This window comes from Mastomys coucha, unplaced genomic scaffold, assembly GCF_008632895.1.
Source record: "Mastomys coucha isolate ucsf_1 unplaced genomic scaffold, UCSF_Mcou_1 pScaffold14, whole genome shotgun sequence".
NCBI classification, from domain to species: domain Eukaryota; kingdom Metazoa; phylum Chordata; class Mammalia; order Rodentia; family Muridae; genus Mastomys; species Mastomys coucha.
Window position 1 is genome coordinate 51,411,708 of NW_022196896.1, and position 19,877 is coordinate 51,431,584.

The window sequence follows — 19,877 nt, forward strand, 5'->3', positions numbered from 1 at the left end:
AGGACCAATGGAGCTGAGGGGTTTGCAGTCCTTTAGGACGAACAACAATATGAACTAACTAGTACCCTCAGAGCTCCCAGGGTCTTAACCACCAACCAATGACTGCACGTAGAGGGGTCTGATTGTTCTGGCAGCATGTGTTTAGTAGAAGATTGCAAATTCGATCATCAATAGGAGGAGAGGACCTCAGCCCTGTGAAGGTCCTGTGCTCCAGTGTAGGGGAATGCCAGGGCCAATAAGTAGGAGAGGGTGGGGTGGCAGGCATGGGGAGGGGGGAGGCAACAGGGGTTTGTTTTTGTTGTTTTGGTTTGTTTCTTTGTTTTTTGGAGGGGAAACTGGGAAAGGAGAAATTTACATGTAAATAAAGAAAATATCTAATAAAAATAAGATAAAAAAAATGGGGTGTAGATTTAAATAAGAAATTCTCAATAGAGGAATCCCGAGTGGCTGAGAAACACTTAAATGTTCAACATCTTTAGTTATCAGAGAATTTCAAAACAAAACTCCTTTGGGATTCTATCTTATACCTGCCAAAATTGCAAAGATCAACAACTCAAGTGAAATGTCATGCTGGTGGAGTACAGAGAAGAGAAACACTCCTACACCACTGGTGGGGTACAATCTTGTAAAGCCGCTGTAGAAATCAGTGTGGCTGCTTCTCGGCAATTTGGGAATTGATCCACCTCAAGGGCATATAGTGAAAGGGTACTTCATCTTACTATAAGGACACTTGCTCAACCCTGCTAATTGCTACTTTATTTATAATAGTCAGAACTGAAAACAACCTAGGTCCCTTTGATGGAAGAATAGCTAAAGAAAATGTGGTGCATTTACTCAATAGAGTATTAGTCAGCTGCTGAAAATGACATCATAAAATTTGCAGGAAAATGGATGGAAAAAATTACCCCAAGTGAGGTAACCCAGGCCCAGAAATATAAGCATGGTAAGTATTTGCCTGTATGCAGATATTAGCCATTAAATAAATGATAATTACACTATGATCTGTATTTCCAGAGAGATTAATAAAAATGTACTAGAGGGGACACTTGGAACTCCCTAAAAAGAATATATTTTTTGTGTGGGCAGGGGGATCAGTTGGTGAGGGGAAGAGGAGATGGTATTGAAGGAGGAATGCAGGGAAAGCCAGCTAAGAATTAAGGGTCATTTGAGGGGTGATATGGAAATTCAATATAGTGGAAACTTTCTAAAATATATGAAGGCAAACCTAATGAATCCTCCAAGTAATGGGGGAGATGGGATAACACTTGTCCAAATCTTACCACCAAGTAAATACCTGGTACTGGGACATGTTAAATTCAATTCCCCAGACACCCTAGTTTGGAAATGAATCTTAGAAGTCAGAATCCCCAAACAACCCAAGCTGTTGACAAGGCAGTAGATTGATCACTACAGATGGACAGGAAGAGCCCATTGTTGAAGAAGATGCCCACACAACTCATTGAATATGACGTTGTCAATCTGATACCCATATAGAACCTTTATCTATGTCTTCTAGGTGTCTTTGGTATGGGAAAGTATTTTGCAGACCAAAAGAGAAAAATAAACACCAACTCAGACACAAACCCTTTGATTTACACTCTGTCCCGCCTGTAAAATATGCTAGGGTAATCAATTTCCAAATCCCTCAGGAACTGTCACACTAGCACACAACTTGGAGGAGTAGCCAACTGATGTAGAATTTGACTTAAGGTGCACTCCATGAGGTAAACCCCATACCCAACACTACTTGGATGACCAAGAACCATAAACCAGATAGTCCAATCATCTAGGGCAAAAGCAAATATTACTTGTTAAAACAAAACACAATAAAATGACTTCTAATGGTATTCTGCTGTACTCAAATATCAGTGCCTCTTTCGGCCATCCTCAAAGAAGTTTTCTTCTGCAGCAGATGGGAACAAATACAGAGATCCACAGTAGGAACTTATGTGAACAGAGACCTTGGAACAAACATCTCTAAATGGGATGTTTTCATTAGATACTTCCTCTAACGTCTCAGGGAGCCCCACCGAGGAGGAAGTATAAAATTGTTATGAGCCAGAGGGAATGGAAGACACAAGTGTAACCAGGACCTCTAAGTCACCTTAGCAAAGCTCCTATGAGCTCACAACGACTGAAGCAGTAATCACAGAGCTTACCCAGGTCTGCACCAGGTCCTCTAAGAATGCATTTTAGCTTTCACTTAGTATTTTTGGAGGGTTCCTGAATATGTGACTGAGTAAGTCTCCGATTCTAGTGCCTTCTCTTGGGGCTCCTTTCCTTCTTTTGGTTTGCCTTATCCAACATCGATGTGATGGGTTTTGTTTTACTTACTATATTTTATTATGCTAAAATAATAAACCTTTCCTTTGTTCTTTTCAGTGATTCCCAATTTCTTCCTACTCTCAAACTGATAATATTTGTATGTGATTAATTTATAGGTATGTGTGTATGTATGTATATATACATATTTGTAAATCACATGCATATTTACTATATATACAAATAAATTAATCAAACATCATATATTTTATATATGCATACATACATATCACATACATATATGTATGTAAATATACATACATGTATACATATATGCACACATACATAAATACAACCTGTTCAGTCCGTTTTTGTTGTTTGTGTGTGTGATTTTAGATCTGACAACTATGTATTTAGTAAGCAATTAAAGGCTCATCCCTGTGAGAATTTAATTTATGAAAATAAAATGCTATTGTATATCCTGCACATTTAAATATTATTAAGGTCTTGGACTATAGTTCTTTCAAATGTCAAGCTGCAAGAAAGTAAAACCTACTGGATATGTAGAAATCCATTTGTATTCTGGCTCAGTATTAAAGAAGAAGATCAATGAGTGCAGCTCCCATGTTTTGATTTTATGGTAAATTGATTTTAAGTGATAAATAAATTTACCAAGGTCTTCTCCCAAGTTTTTCTGAGTCACAGAATAGAGAAGATTTTATGTCTTGCCTCTTAGTTTAAGGTTCTAGCAATGCATTGCTAAAATCTCCACAAATGAGATGATTATATCAAATACACAAAGCACACATAAACTTGAATCCATGCATATAGTAGAGAAATATGCACAAAATATCCCAAAGTATGCAATTGGTGATTCATCTCAAAGTACAGCCAAAGTTTCCTTAAAGATTTTAGAAAAACAGATGGTTTCATGGGAAAGAACATATCTACCTTTTGTTATGGACTCAGACAAGCTACTCAAATTCTCTATGGTCCAGACCCCTTGTAAGTTAAGTGAATTAATATTATTGAAGGTCTAGGAATGATGTCTGATACACAGAAAAACTATACAGATGAAGGATAAGGAAATGGTCTATGATGTATGAAGATGGATACTTCCTATCCAATCCATGGTAATTCTTCTTATTTAAAAGCTCTAGTTTTATAGGAATTAGCATATTATTATACCATTCTAAGGTAAGAAAGAGGAAAGAAAATAAGGAAGTTAGGAGATGAATGAAGAGGAGTAGAGGGAAGAGAAGCAAAGTAAAGACAATACTCCATGGCAAAGTGATGTAAGAACTATGATTATGATATAAGAATTAACTGGCACTAAGATATGTAGTTGAAATTAATAATATTTTTCAGGGTTACAGATCGTTTTCTACTCAGTAATCTGAGCAGTTTGTGATAAAAGACATCACAGAACACTTCTCAAGACATGCTCACAAAGTCCCATCCCTGCTGATCTCTCTAGACTTCTAACCTCATACCACTGATTGCTTTTCTCATTAAAACAGGAAGTGTACCTTTTCAGATTTAAGTATTAGCCGCTGTCAAAAACCTCAGACAAATTATTTCAGATATTTTTATGAGTGACGTAAGGTTAATCTAGACATAAAGCCACTCTATTTCTGTCCACAATTATGAGCTTCATAAACATTTAAAAATATCAGAAAAAGTAGTCTAATGGCAGCAATCTACTATGACCCTTCACATTAGAATAAATGTCCTGAACAGGGATAGAATGTGAATGGGCATGTAAGCAGTGGAGGGAAGGGGGAGGAGGAAGAGAAAGAAAGCTCTAGATTCAAATGCTACTACCAGAACAGTAAATTAAACTAACTTTGAAAAGGTCAGGCTTGGGGATATGAGAAATGCAAGTAACATCAAGCAAAGCAAAGCAACATACAATATCTCTAAAAATAATTTTAAATTTCATCCTGAAAAACTGATTTGTGACATCAGATCACTCTTCTACTTAACATTCATGGTTAGGTTAGCCTCAAATATTTCTACATAATAAAAATCTGTAACTGGTGAACAGGACTCGCTGGGTAAAGAGCTTGCTGTGCAAGCATGGAGAGCTGTGTTCTGATCACTGGAAGCCATGGGAAAGGCACAATTAGTAGCATGCCTTTGTGTCTCAATTATGGGGACACCAAGACAGGTGGATCCAAGGAGCTCACCGAACAGCCAATCTAGCAAAAATGGTGAGTTCCAGGTTCAGAGAGATATCCCATCTCAAAAAAATATCATGGAATGTGAGAAAGAAAAAGGCATCCTGAGATCAACTACCGTTCTTCACATGTTTTCCCACGAGCAAATGCATCTACATGCACACAGGTGTATATCACACAAATAGAACGTAAGTAAAATAAAACAAAAAATATGCTTATAGTGCATGAGGCACTTTTTAATAAGTTTTCTGATAAGCATAATTTTTATGTGCCATATTCCAGGGTTTTTTGTCTTTCCATCTATGAAACCCACAGCACATTCTTCAGAATAACCATCTAAAACTTTTAAGATACACAAGAAAATATTAAGTAGACTTTCACTATCCCTGGCTTATTTTATGACAAAATATGTTTTGGCTAATTTTACAAAAGTTACGAACATCAACAAGTTGGTGATTCTGACTTGTGAATCAAAGTTAATTAGCCTTAACATAAATGAGTATAGATTTAAGGTTAAAAACACTTAACATATAATTGCATAGTACATAGTTGCTGGGACTCTTTGTTCATGTTGGTGTATCATATATAGGTCTGGATAACGATTTCTGCCAGAGTGATGCCATCCTGCAGTAGATGCTGGGAAGGAACACACTTGGAAGCCATTAATGAGTCCCCAGAAAACTGTGTTCCATGGCTAACCATTATATCTGATCTGTCTTTATTTTTCAGTATCCTTATGGTCCTCATTTCTAGGGTCTACTTGCTGTCCTTGCTGCTAAAACTCCATGTACTGCCCAAAGTTTGCTATCAAAAACAAAAAAAAGAATTTATTCAATAATGTGAAATTTGTTGTTGAGGTGTCATGATGCTTGGAGAAAATGATATGGAAGTCTGACCATGTAGAAATATTCATTTTATTTAGATATGTTTCACATATCCACTGACAGTTGACAGCCAGTGTTGCTAAAGCTGGAGACTGATCTTCTTAGATAGCCCTGGCCATCAGTGAGCATGCCTCTGTACAAAGGCAGGAAAGCTATTTCATCTATCAGGGTTTACTCTAAGGGCTTTCCTCTCTCTTCTTACACAGTGTAAACCCATGGCTACAGAAGTCTTAGTGATGTCACAGCCTTTGGACCCCATGCTACTTTCAAAGAGATGTACTACACTCTGAACTCACAACTCTTCAAATAAAGAAGTATATGGCTAAGACTTTTTGTTTATTTGCTTACTTGGCTTGTTGTTTTTGGAGACATGATCTCACTATGTAGTCCTGGATGCCCTGGAACTCGCTATGTAGACCAGGCTGGCCTTGAACTCACAGATAACCACTTGCCTCTGCTTCCTGAGTTGTTGAGACTAGAGGCGCATTTGCCACCATGCCTGGAAATGCTTACACTTTTAAACAAACTATTTTCTATTGGAATCCCTATATGGGCCCACAAAGTAATTAATGTTGACCTTTGTTTTCCCTGAAATCATGAAGTTGAGCATTTCCTTTTCTGTTTGGCCTACTCTCGAAATAGAAACAAGGCTAGCTTCATGTTTGTTTCTAACATGTTTTTTTTTCCCACTAGCAAATGCCTTAGCTATACATTAAAATAATTTATATGATGTTCTGCTACAGTCTTGAAATAAACGCCACGTTCAAGAGAATTCCATTGCTAATATACAAGTGAGAAGTAAATGGAAATATCTATCAAAACAGAAAAATATACTGTAGATGCTCTAGCCTCTGTTAATATTGTATTCAGTAAATAACTTTATTAATTGCAGACTAGTATATTACAATAAGCATAATCACGGTCACCGTCAACCTACCAGAAATAGCTTGCTTAATAAAGTATACCAAAGTAGAAGCTATTTCTTTCTCCTGTTTCTAATGAATTACTGGCCTGGTTTCTGCCATGCTCCTCTGTGATGTAGGTAGCATTTTTGCTTCCCTCCCCACATCTACATGCATTCTTGCTGGTGGCAGTGTTTATGGGGAAAAAAATGCCATCTATTCTCAAGGCTTTGTACAGCTTTTGTAAAGCGTTCCCCTGCTGAGTATTTCACACCTGCTAACATAATCCTCCCTTTAGAGTGTGCTCTTTAGTTACCTTGGAAATGGTATCACCATGTAGCAGAAACACCTGTCAATGCAAAAGGATGCCTGCTTAATTTTAAGCTGGAGTTAACCTCATTTCTGTATACATAATGGAAAATGTTATTTGACAGTGATTTCACACTGAGAGAAACCTGCAACCAGTCATGAAAACCTATTTTTCCTTCTTATTATATATGATCTGCAGGAATGATCGGATAGATTTAAGAAACAATGTGTAAGCAATTGCCTGTTTTTCACCCAGGGAATGAAAAGAGGCCACAGGATAGGTTAGAAATTTACTGTCTAGCCTGTTGAAATATATACTGTTGATTTTTAATACTCCATGCTTTCCATCAGAAAACATATTTTAAAATGGTAACAAAATATCTCATAGTTTGCTCCAAAAAACAAATAATGTTTTTCCATTTAAAACGGTGTGGTGAGGAAAACGTACCAAAGAGCAGCATAGCTGACTTAGAGCCTGGGGAAATGCAGTTTCCCTTTCTTCGTTTCTATTTCCTTCTCAGTAAGGATAGGACAATAATGACAAAGTTGATCTTTACTAATAACTCGTGTTTTCTGTCTTATATAGTGCTGATAACAAAAGAAAGACAATAAATAATTTTCCACTCCATTTACAATGTTTAAAATAGATAACTTTGTACAATGAATTTTTAGGAATTAAATATCACAGGGAACTAAACCAATTGCAGAGTTGTTAAGCTGGGCCTGTTTATGTCGAGAAAGCTATTCTAGAATTCACTATGTGGCCTAGGCTGGGTTTGAATTCACAATCTCTCTTCTTCAGCCATTTGAGTGCTGACTTAAATGTATCCACACTGTGACAGGTTTAGAACATTGCATTTACTAATTATTTCAAAAGATACCAAGACATATATTATTTGTGAAAAGATTGCAGTTTGTAACCATTTTCATTATTGTTAGAATGTTAGAATGTACAGGAAATTAATAAGCTGCTTTTATAGCCCTCATGGTGACACATTTGATGAACAGCTCAACTGACATGAGAACAGACCACTTTAATTCAACCTAATAATCGTTCATTTTTGTCATAAATCTTTGTATTAAATAGTACTCTAAGGATATCAAGTTATGAGCGGAAGGTAACCTTATTTTCAAATACCCCAAACTGGTCAATGTGGAAAGAATATTAGACTATGGAGTGCTGAGCCATACATGAGACATCCATGTTCCACCCACCCTCAAGGCTCTTAGATCTTTACAGAAGAAAGGACAGAAAGATTGCAAAAGCTGGAAGTTATTTATAACATCAAGGAAACTGTTTTCAAGACACACAAAGCACATGCACTTGCAAGTTTACACTGACTGTGGCAGCATGGATAAGACCTGCATAGGAGCCAGGCAGACAAAATGTTCCAGCATAGAGGCAAGTGAGTGACATGGAACCCAAAAACCATGACAGTATATCAGTTGTACCAGATAGCTGACTATGGAGGTCAGTTTCCAAGAGCTTGCTAAATTCTCTGTCAATCTTAACTTCTACGGTCAATCTTAAAACCATGACACGCAGATATAGATAGACTATGGCTCAGCACCTGGTCACAAAACTAAGGAAGGAGAGACAGCACGATCACTCTGTCTAGTGACTTATCCATCCTTTAACATTTGGTCCCAACCTTGCTACTCAGCCTTTGAAAGAATGACACACTCAAAGAAAAGTATCTATGGATAGTAAGTTACCACTTAAAAAGCCAATTGCACTTGAGTGTACATTCTGCTATGTCATACACATCAAATTGTAAACAGGGCCTCAAATGCTTGATCACCTAAAAATGGAAAATATAAGTCAAAACGGATGATGTTCCATGTCTGGATGTCAGTGACACATTATATAGTTTCTTGCTAGCCAAAAGGTAATGTCACTTCAAAACAAAAAGCAAGACACCGAGGATGAAAAATACTCTCATTATAATCACCTTTCACTGAAAGTCCAAAGCGGAAGGCATATTATTGATAATTCTTTTATTGTACAAGAAAATTTGATGACTAATTCTACATTACTAGTGAGACCAATTACTAAGCTCTAATGTAGGTTGTGTAAAGTTATCTATGTTTTGGGATGGCTGCATCCCAAAACATTCTCTGCATGGGGTGGAATCCATGGCTGTCTCTCAGAGAGGAAAACCAACCAGTAGCATATCTAAGCACAGAAAACCAACTAAAATCTGCACACAGTAAGCATTGGAACAGGGATTTGAGACTATTTTCCTTGATACTACATCCCATGCTCTTTTCTCTGCCAACAGCTGTCACTGTAAGCAACACACATATTTAATAAGTTGTAGCCACTAAGAACTTTAATAAAATCTAGCTGATGTATTAAGCCACTTATAAGTCATATGCATGAGACTATTATATGTTTTAATCCTTTTCTTTCCCCTCCCTGCCTCCCTTCCTTCCTTCCTTTCTTTCTTCCTTCCTTTCTTTCTCTTTCTTTCTTTCTTTCTTTCTTTCTTTCTTTCTTCCTTCCTTCCTTCCTTTCTTCCTTCCTTCCTTCCTTCCTTCCTTCCTTCCTTCCTTCCTTTCTTCCTTTCTTCCTTTCTTCTTGTTGCAACTTTCCTTGGAAACTTTTTTACCTAAAATACTTACTAACTGGAAAATCTCCTCATTTTCAAATTCAGCACTAACAATAAAACCCATTGCCTCAGTGATGTAAAAAGTATTTAAACTCTCATACACACATACAGAGAGAGAGAGAGAGAGAGAGAGAGAGAGAGAGAGAGAGAGAGAGAGGATACCACATGCTTATGAATGAATAAAACAAATTCAATTATCTGGATATGTCCAAGGTTTTGTGAAATTTCACGTTGCATTTTTACTTCATCAATATTTCTTACCCATTTCTTTGAAAGTTGGAGTTGACTTGGAAGGCAGCGTTTTAGAGTACTGAGGTATTGCTTTATTAGTAAACTACACTCTTTCAAGGATGTGACAGGATTTTGTACAATACTGTTGCTATAGTTTGGATCACTGTCATTCAAAGCACAATCTGTGGACCAGAATTAGTATCACTAGTTTACCTGAGAAGGTTGGAAATGCTGATTTCTTAACATCATTAGAAATCTAAAGAAACAAAATTTCTCAGGGTGAAATAAAAATATCCGCAGATAAAGATACAAAAATAAAAGCAACATATAACAATAACAACAACAACTTTCCAGTAATCTATATGCATCCCTGTAGAGTTTAAGGTCAATAGATTTGAGTAGCATTTTTTTATTCTAAATGAAGCATGCAACAAATCAAGCATGACCTTAAACAATGGTTCACTTTCCTCGTCCTGTCATATGGGAGGAAATAATTAGATTTTGATGATTAAATAAAAGTCTATGGGTTGATACACACAAGGGAGAATACTTCCTGCACCAGTACTGTGGCTCAGCACTGGCTCAGAAATGTATGCCCTATAATTGGAGATATTTTCTAATGAGGTATTTTCAAACTTCAATTTCTGATGTTACTGGCACTAATTGTTCCCAATACTAATTTGGCTATATTTAGGGCATCCTATTCCTTTTATCTTCAGGGGGAAACTGGTCTGCATTGCTCCACTCATTATCAGAGGATTGTAACTCCCTTGATGCTCGAGAATGAGGATAGATGAACTTTTCCTTGCTAATCACAAGTTGTATTATCAGCAGGTGTGGGTGGTAGTTAGTTCTCTCTCCACAAAAAGAAAGCCAGAGTCACAAAGATATATGAAGACTATCACAGGTAATTCATCAATGCCCTGAGAAGCCAAGTTGATCAATTCTATTTGCTTCTTAGAATACCCTTTCCTTTTTAATTTTCTTCCTTCTGAACTGTTGCAGTTTCCTGGTATAATTTGGGACATATATCCTCACGAGCGTCTCTGTAACATAAAAATAGTTTGCTATTTTTTCAATTCAACTCCTTTACAGAGAATACCTTCCCACTTTCTATTATTATTTTTTGATGTGGGGCAGAAGAAAGTGGGTAAAGCAGGATCTCCTAGAAATTGAAATTTCTAGTCCAGTGGTATGGAAACCCCTGTGTAGCTGATGATGACTTTGAGTTTCTAAAACTCCTGATTTACCATGCAACACCATGCCGAATTTCCATTTATTGTTATCAAATTTTAATAGTCCCCTCCTCAAAGAATATTAAGGTTTCAGGCCTTTGGCCTTTTGTGAACTTTCCATGTAATCTGAATTGCTTCCTATATGCTAAATGGCTCGCATATGTGTGCTCCAAATACATTTGTAAAACAATGTATTTTTTTTATAAAAGTTTAAACACTAAACTAAAAGATCTAATATTGACCACATAAAATAACAAATTTTGATGCTGCAGTGACAGAATTTAGTGGATCAAACTGAAAAATTTCTCCAAAACACTTCTCTAAGGAAATTATCCATCACTATAGCCTAAGTACATAATCTCATCATTCCTTTATATTTTACTTTAAAATGTATTTGGGGTATATACTATTTATGCATAACTCTTCACAGAACTGGTTAATAAAATACTGACCTAATAAAATCAAACCTCACAGCAAAGGGATGAATATATGAATAAAGTAAAAATATGCTTTGATCTGAAAAGTTGGGATGCAAAATAATAAACTCAAAACAAAGTAGCTGTGAATCACTTCTATACCACAAAAGTGAAACTCACTCAAGTATTAAGGAATGAAGTTTCTGAAATAATCATCTAGCCAAAGGGTTTGAATTATACTGAAAATTGGTGCAGAGAGAGTGAAAAATAATTTCAATTTAAGAACAGACAGCAGGTTATCTATAAGAATTACATTTCTAGAATAGCTGAAATAAAATCTACTGAAATTTCTAGTCATTAAAATTGACTGGTTTAAATGGCTTTTAATTCTTCCTCATTATTTTCCAAGAATTAAAGTTATCTCATCATGAGAAAAAGATTGGGTAGAAAATAAAATATATAAAATGAAGGAATCACAGTACGTCCATGTACTGCATATTTATATGAATAAAAATCATGAGCAACCAAAGCTCTAGTTTTTACATATAAATTTCCAGGTCACATGTTGCTCATTGCAACTCATGTATGATCCTAGAAACTACAGGTTCAAATAGTGCCAAAGTCATGTTTGATGCACTAACCATGTTACTGCGACAATACAAGCTAACTACTGGCATATCCTTTTTCTTTTTTCTCTCACCACCCCCCAAATTGAAATGAATGAAATACAGTTTAATGAATTTTAAGAGGAGAAATTGAACCTGCACTATGTTCAAAGTTATGAATAAACCTTGGTTATTTTGGTTCCACTGGAGAGTCCAGTGACACGCCACTTTAACAAGTAATGTAACCAAGGTAGAGAGGTAGGTGACTCTTTCCCTGGGTCATGAAGCTCAATGCTATTCCAGTTTTCCCTGCATAATTGTTAATATCATCCCAAGCATGCTTATCTCCCTACCCCATGACACCATTTTTCTTTGCTGTATGTATTTCTATGTATGAATGTATGTATGTATGTATGTATGTATGTATGTATGTATGTATGTCAGTCATATGGGAGACCTCAGACTATTTCTTGATATATATTTCACATTCATGGATACTTACAGATAACTCTTTTTCTTCAAAGATAGTATCTTTTAAGGACAGATCAATAAAAATTGTTATTCACGCCCTCTGAAATTCTTACTAGTAAATTAACTTTCCAAGTATCATTCTAAAACAAGTCAGGAAAAGAGTACTGGTATTCTGTAGCAAAGAATGACCAAAAATGAATAATAAATCATACTTGAAAAGATCCACAACATCTAAAACCAAAAGCCTTCTGAAATCAATAAGTTTTGCTACATTGCATATGCCAATGAATTGATTTATTGTCATGACATTATCTGGAATGATTACATTCAGTGTAAAAGTATTAAAGATAGAATGTTACACCCACAAAAGGAATTAAGATCCGAGGCATATAGTATAAGAGTAAGGAATATGAAAATACATACAGCAAAGAACTTTTGTTTTGCAATTGTTAATATAAACTATTGAGTTCAAAAATGGATTTAAGAATTAAACACAATGCTATTGTTTTTGTGGGAAAGAAGCTTAAGACAGTATTTCTTCACTTTGAAAACAATACTGAAATCTGGTAAAATACTCCTGATTTCTTTACCTCAGCACATTGGGGATTCATTAATGAGGGGAATCCTGGAAGATACCATATTCTTGAAGAAGCCGTAGGCTGGCAACCGAGGGAGAGCAGAGACTTACTGAGGGCTTCCTGACCATTAAGGCCTACATAATGGAGTAAAACCCTCAGGCAGAAAGATGTGCTGTGAGTGCCATGATGGTGGTGGTGAGGTTATTAAGGACAGATTCAAATTTTGAAACAAGGAAAGAGAAGGAAACAGAAGAGGGAATGGAGGTATTGTTGTTATGGAAATTCCTGGCCTCTTCCTTTTCCTTGAGCCTTGTTTTTTAGGACTCCTACATTCTTCCTTTGCTTCATGGATGCACAGGAATCTTATACAAATTAAATAGATGAACTTCGCTCCAGCTTTAAACCGCACACTGTTACTCTGAAAGAAGTAGAGACATTCCGGTTGCTGTAGTAACTGGGTTGGTACTGACATCTGAAGGTTGGACCTGACCTAGCTAAAATGCAGTTATCTAGGGAGACATCTCCCCCTTACTAAAGTCAAGGGCCCTCACCTCAGCACGGTGTTAGCTCCGTCTTTGGTTAGAAACTCTTATCTAATATAGGGAAAGTTCATTTTTCCTTTATATAAGACAATTATTGACTCCTGTGGCCACTCCAGTGACTCCTGTGGCCTCTCCAATGCTGGGTAATGTTACTTCATCAGTGTTCTGCATTGCTCTTACTTGGTGGCCAATGAGATTATGGGATTCTAAACACTTTTGTTTACAGCCACTGAAATGCAACTCTCCTCATACATGAGAATGGCAGTAAAGAGCAAGGGTCTTTTTTTGTTTGTTTGTTTGTTTTGTTTTACGAGACAGGGTTTCTCTGTATAGCTCTGGCTGTCCTGGAACTCACTCTGTAGACCAGGCTGGCTTCGAACTCAGAAATCTTCCTGCCTCTGCCTCCCAAGTGCTGGGATTAAAGGCGTGTGCCACCACCGCCCGGCTAGAGCAAGGGTCTTAGTGGTAGAGCTCAAGATGGTGGAGAGTGCCACTGTATACAGAAAAAGCTGGACTCAACTCCCAGTACTAAAAAGAGACATCGTGGGCTGTAGACATAGCCGTGTTAGCATATGCATCTCATATGCAAAAGACCCGGGTTCAATACCCAGAGGCCCTTATCATAACTTTTTAAAAAGAACCAAAGGACAAAAGGGATAGAATTTTAGGTGGCATTTATGAGTTTATGTTATGAAAAGAAAGATCTGTGCTAGTGTATCTGAGGGGCTCATTCTTTTTCAACTTTTCTAATGTGACGCCAGAATTTATCAACATTCAAGCAACAGGATAATTTAAGTGTCAAAGCTAGGGATAAACATTCTTAGAACATGATTGATTAAATATGGTTCCAGATTGCTTTATGATAAGATAAAATAGTCAACTTTTATCACAGCACAAAAGGCATATGTATGTTTATTATTAAATGCTGTTGACTGTCACTTTCTAAATGATAATACCATATTTGGCTTTAAAATATACACATTCAATCCTTAAGATAATTTTTATGACGAATAAAAGTGACTCCCTTGGGATGACAAATTAGAAATCTATGATATATTCAGGAGAATATACCTATATCATATTGCTATTAACATATGCATATAACTTCTTTAATTTATATAATGTATTAATGGTAGAAGGTTACCTCGGAGTGTGTTATATATTATTTTACATGCATTAATGTTTTTTAGGCTGTTTAATATTTATAATTCAGTTTACTGTTTTTGTATAATAACTCATTTTTGTATATATAACTCATTTTGTATAATTGTTTCATCTAATGGCAGGATATTAGCACGCACACGTGCAAACTCTCAGTACTAAATCCTCGGTATCATTAATCCCGCTGTGAAAGTGCTTGATCCTTTTGCTCAGTAGAGTGACAGAGCAACCGTCAGCAACTTGAGGTTTCCTGACAAAATCCCCCTCCCATCGAGACTGGACTGCCCACAAGCTAAGACAGTGATAGTGAAAGAGCCCAGAGCCTTACACAGGCTAGGCAGACACGCGCTCTGGCAGTCCTGATGAGGAATGCTTTTATGGAGAATGTGGATAGCTTAAGAAAAAGCTACTAGGGGAATGTCTGTGCCCTCATGGGTGACCCTAATCCCATATGCATATTCACAGCACCGCCAGCATCATCTATGGGTTAAGTAATAAATAGATAACTAAATAAAAGTACCGTGTGTGTGTGTGTGTGTGTGTGTGTGTGTGTGTGTGTGTGTGTGTGTATGACATGAAACTGGGAGAAAGACATGATGGGTACCTTGGGGAAACTGGGGGTGGGAGGAGTGTATCCAAGATACATTGTACACATATATATCCAATAATAAAGAAAAACCTAATAATTCATTATACCTGAGTTCTATATAAATTGTCTTTGTTCAGAGAAGGGAGGGGAAGCTGTGATCAGGATGTAAAGTAAATAAATAATCAATTTTCAAAGAATCTGTGTTCATAGGTAAACTTATAATCACTAAAAGTCACACCCATCTTTATTTTGTGTAGCTGTTTCACACTACAGAGATGGACTGCAAGTGATATGACAGGAACGGTAAGACTCACAAAGCCTAAAATATTTACTACTGGTCCCTTAGAGAAAGGAATCTCACTAGAGTGTAGGAGTCAGAAGATTAAATGATTATATCAGTGTAATGAGGTGTCAGTTTGACAGAGTAGGTGACAAGGTTAAAATTCCTGGAGATGCATGAGTTCTGTTATAGTGTCCATGAGTGAGTCAGTCACAGTGTGGATGAGTGTGTTACATCAGAGTCAATGCATGTGTGTTACAGTGTAGATGCGTGTGTGATGTCACAGTGTAGCCCTGCACAGGACAGCTGTCTTCAAAGTGCAGGGTGTTTGCTTTGCTTTGCTTTGCTTTGTGTTTTGGTATTGCGAATTATCTTTCAACTAGTTTAATTGATATCCCTAATTCATCTTTCCATTTTTTTCCATGAGATGGTACTCAATTCCTGAACTTGTATTACTGTATATGACTAATGCTTGTTACCAACTTAACAAGAACTCCTGAACTCTAATGAAGGCAGTAAGTAAATCAGTCTTAGGAAATCACCTGTCAAAAACTTGGGACAGATAGTCTAAATCAGTAGCTAAATCAATTGCAGCCTAAACCTTAGGTATTGCACTTTTCCTTCCAAGAATTCCTGCCTCCCATCCTTTGAACACAATCCCTACAAACAGAAGAGCCAGGGTTTCAGCTGGGTCCATCCAAGTGTTCAACTGAATCCATCCACCTATTTGATGTTCTTTTCTTTTCTTTTCTTTTCTCTTCTTTTTCTTTTTCTTTGTCCTTTTCTCTCTTTCTCTTTCAGATGCTTGTTAAAATTTAAGTGCATCATTTACTTTTGATATTGTGCTTACTTAATTTTTTCTCTAAAGCTCCCTCCCTACCACCTGTCTGCTTGCCTGCCACCTGTATGACTCCCATAGGATTTACATGGCTTACATGGGGCTTCTATGGGATGCCTTTCCCCAATCTTCTCTCTTCCATTCTCTGACTTCATGCAGTAGCTAAGATTTACAGCTTACATGCCCTGGGTTGTTTTCCTTTATAAATGCTAATAAAAATTGTTCTCAAAGATACATGTCCTAGCCTGTCTTAGATGAAATATTCACTAAAACACACACAAAAAATATTTTAAGTGTTTCAAGCACTAAACTTAAAAAATACTTAATTAACAGAAAGAGGTATAGGGAGTATTGTTCACCTATTCATACATTCATTCACTCAAAGCTCATGGACAGCTCACAGTATGTGGGGCATTGGGATCAACACTAAGCAAAGCACAACAAACAAACGAACCAACAAAACTTGGTCGTGGTTACCAAGTCATCAAAACAAACTGAAGAGGTTAAAATACACTCACAAATAAAATGCACTATTCATTATTTCCACTCAAATAAGTTACAAACAGGACAGGCTAGTCTATAATGAGAATGTCCCAGAAAGAATTAACATAATCTTATTTTGAAAGCCACAGGCTTCCAGACAGGTACCTTCCATTTCCAGTGACATTCTGACAACTGTTTGATGCACAGGAAATTACGAAACTGTAGCCTTGCTTTTTCATCTCTGCCTGAAAAGACCCTTATCAGGACTGACTGGTGTGATAGCAGTGTGGGTAATATTCCAAGTATGGCACGTTGCAAATCATCCTGCAAAGCATTTTAAATGACATACTAATTTACATCACAAATACAAATCACAAAGCTGTACGTTTGGGCTGACATATATTTACCAAGTTGTGCCAAGTTAAACTCTTTATTTGCTCATTTTCTCCAGGTATCAAAATGGCTTATTCTCCCAATGACAAAATAGCCAGAGCTAAGTGATGTGTTGATATATCTCAAAAATTCTTCCTTTTTAAATATTTCAAGATATACTGAAGAAAATTCACTCCAAGACTTCACTGATGTTTGAATTAGTAATACTTCATATGATAGTACCAATATTTTATAATGAAATTATTATAAAATAAATTATTTTGCTTGTTTCTGGGTATTAAGACCTGAGGTGAAACAGGTGTGTTTCATAATTCATTTGTTGGTACAGCACTTATATCATGACTTTAATTTATTGATATTTGGATGTCTTATTCATATTTAGAGTTTACTTTTCTACTCACATCTAGACCATTAGTAAATTTTCTTAATGTGTCAATGATTCTAGCAAGCCAGGAAAATGTTAAAAAGACAGGGGAAAGATGGGCATGGTGTCTCACACCTCTAGTTACTGCAATCGGGAGGTGAAAGCAAGTTCAGGAGTTCAAAGACAGTCTTGCCTAGAAGTAGAGGCCAGAATAGGATATATGAGACCAGTATATAAAACACAAAGAATTCAGAAATAACACTTCATTTTATGGTATATAAGATAAAATAAGTTTTAAAATATTCTATAAACAGGTGTTTGTGTTTATTTTTGTTGATTATACAAACATTTTAATTTTCCCTCTAGAATGTCATTATAAAAACCCAGTTCCTGCCGGGCAGTGGTGGCGCATGCCTTTGATCCCAGCACTTGGGAGGTAGAGGCAGGTGGATTTTTGAGTTACAGCCTGGTCTACAGAGTGAGTTCCAGGACAGCCAGGGCTATACAGAGAAACCCTGTCTGGGGGTGGGGGGACTCAGTTACTAAGTATCATTAAATTAGGAAAGATGTTGACATTATTTATCCCAGTTTTCCAATTTTTCAAAATTACAGAACTAAATTCCAACTTAAAAAATTCGGTATTTTAATTTTGAAACAGCTTGAAAACAAGAAAAGAACAAACAAAATACAATTAATGTTGGTGGGTATCATTAGTAAGCTAAGCAACTGAAAAAATACTTGCAAAACCTAATGCAGTTTAAAATTAAGCAACAGTCCCTCCATAATCCAAGATCAACAAAAGAAATCTAGGGAAGTTAATGAGTTTCTCCAGAATGCTCTGAGGTGAATACCACAGAGTCTTGGAGTACAGTCATACTATGTTACAATGGGTGAAGAGACAAAAAGTCTTTAATAACTAGCTATGCCTCTGCATACTGAGCTATGCTACAAATTCCCATTATTTTGCCAGTCAATGGGGAGTTAAAGAATACAACATTGCAATGTCGGCTGGAATTCTCAGGGTAGGAAAACTGTAACAACTGATAAATAACACATTACACTGGGCAAATGAAGATAGCTCTACAGGCCTAGAGACTAAGCACTCCTCAATATTCGTCACAGTCCTTGTGTCTACCCCTGCTAAGTAACTTTGTTGGCACTGGGAACATGGCAGTGAAACATGGTTCACACTCTTCATAAAACTGCAAATGGACAAATATATCTAGTTACATAGACACATAGATGATAGGTAGATAGATGGTACATAGATACATAGATGACAGATAATAGATAGAGACATAGAGACATAGATACATAGATAGATACATAGATAGATGATACATAGAGCAATAGAGATAGATATAGATAGATGATACAGATATTTAGATACAGACTTATATTTTGCAGAAGGTGTTACTCTGAAGAAATTTAAATATGGCAAGTAGGATGTGTCATTTTATGACAGGAACATGACTGAAATTTTAAACCAAGTAATGATAGAGCTTTTTAAAGCGTAATGCTTGAGTAGTGATCTAAAGATAGCTTGGAAGTCAAGAATGCAAGGAATGGTCCAGAAAAGAAATTTGCTTGATATCAAAGTCACATTTATGTTTACTATGACTAGAGGAGAGGAAGAACAGTGAGCAGAAAGCAACAGACATTGATGAACGAGTGGTGGGAGTTGATAAGAGTGTATGGGAAACACACCCAGGATCAGAGGTAAGCAGGAACCAACATCTATCCCAACACTGGGAGTAACTGGGACCAGCGGGACCAGGCACAGAGGAAGTCTGCCAGCCCAGTGACTCAGGTTCCTTCTGGTCTGTCTGGGCTGGGGTCTAGAGCAGACCTTGGGCGCAAGCTCTGCAGCCAGTCCCACAACACCCAGAGGAAGCTCCACTCCCAGGTGTTCTGACACACCCAGGATCAGAGATGAGCAGGAACCAACATTTGTCCCAAAACTGGGAGTAACTGGGACCAGCGGGACCAGGCACACAGGAACTCTGCCAGCCCAGTGACTCTGGTTCCTTCCAGTCTGTCTGAGTTAGTGTTCTGAGCAGACCTATGGCACAAGCTCTGCAGCCACTCCCACAACACACAGAGAAAACTACACTCCCAGGTAATCTAACAAGCCCAGAATCCCAGGATCCCAGAATCCCAGGAGCACAGAGACAGCTTGCCTCTGAGGAGTTCTGACACAACCAGGATCACAGGAAGGACAGGCTCCAGTCAGATTTAGCAAGGGCAGGTAGCACTAGAGTTAACCAGATGGTGGGAGGCAAGCATAAGAAAATAAACAACACAAACCAAAGTCACTTGCCATCATCAGAACCCAATTCTTCCACCATAGCAAGTCCTGGACAAAACATCACAACATCACACTAAAAAAGCAAGATTCAGATCTAAAATCATTTATCAGGATGATGATACAGGACCTTAAGAAAGATATAAATAGCACCCTCAAAGAAATACACAAGAACACAGGTAAAGAGCTAGAAGCTCTTAAAGAGGAAACACAAAAATCCCTTAAAGAACTATAGGA

General features: G+C 37.0%; 1 protein-coding gene across 32 annotated transcripts in view; it reads right to left on the bottom strand.

Moving 5' to 3' along the window:
- Rims1 (regulating synaptic membrane exocytosis 1) overlaps positions 1-19,877 on the bottom strand; it is a 501,635-nt gene that overhangs the window by 248,583 nt on the left and 233,175 nt on the right. The gene's annotated exons all lie outside the window — the stretch shown is intronic.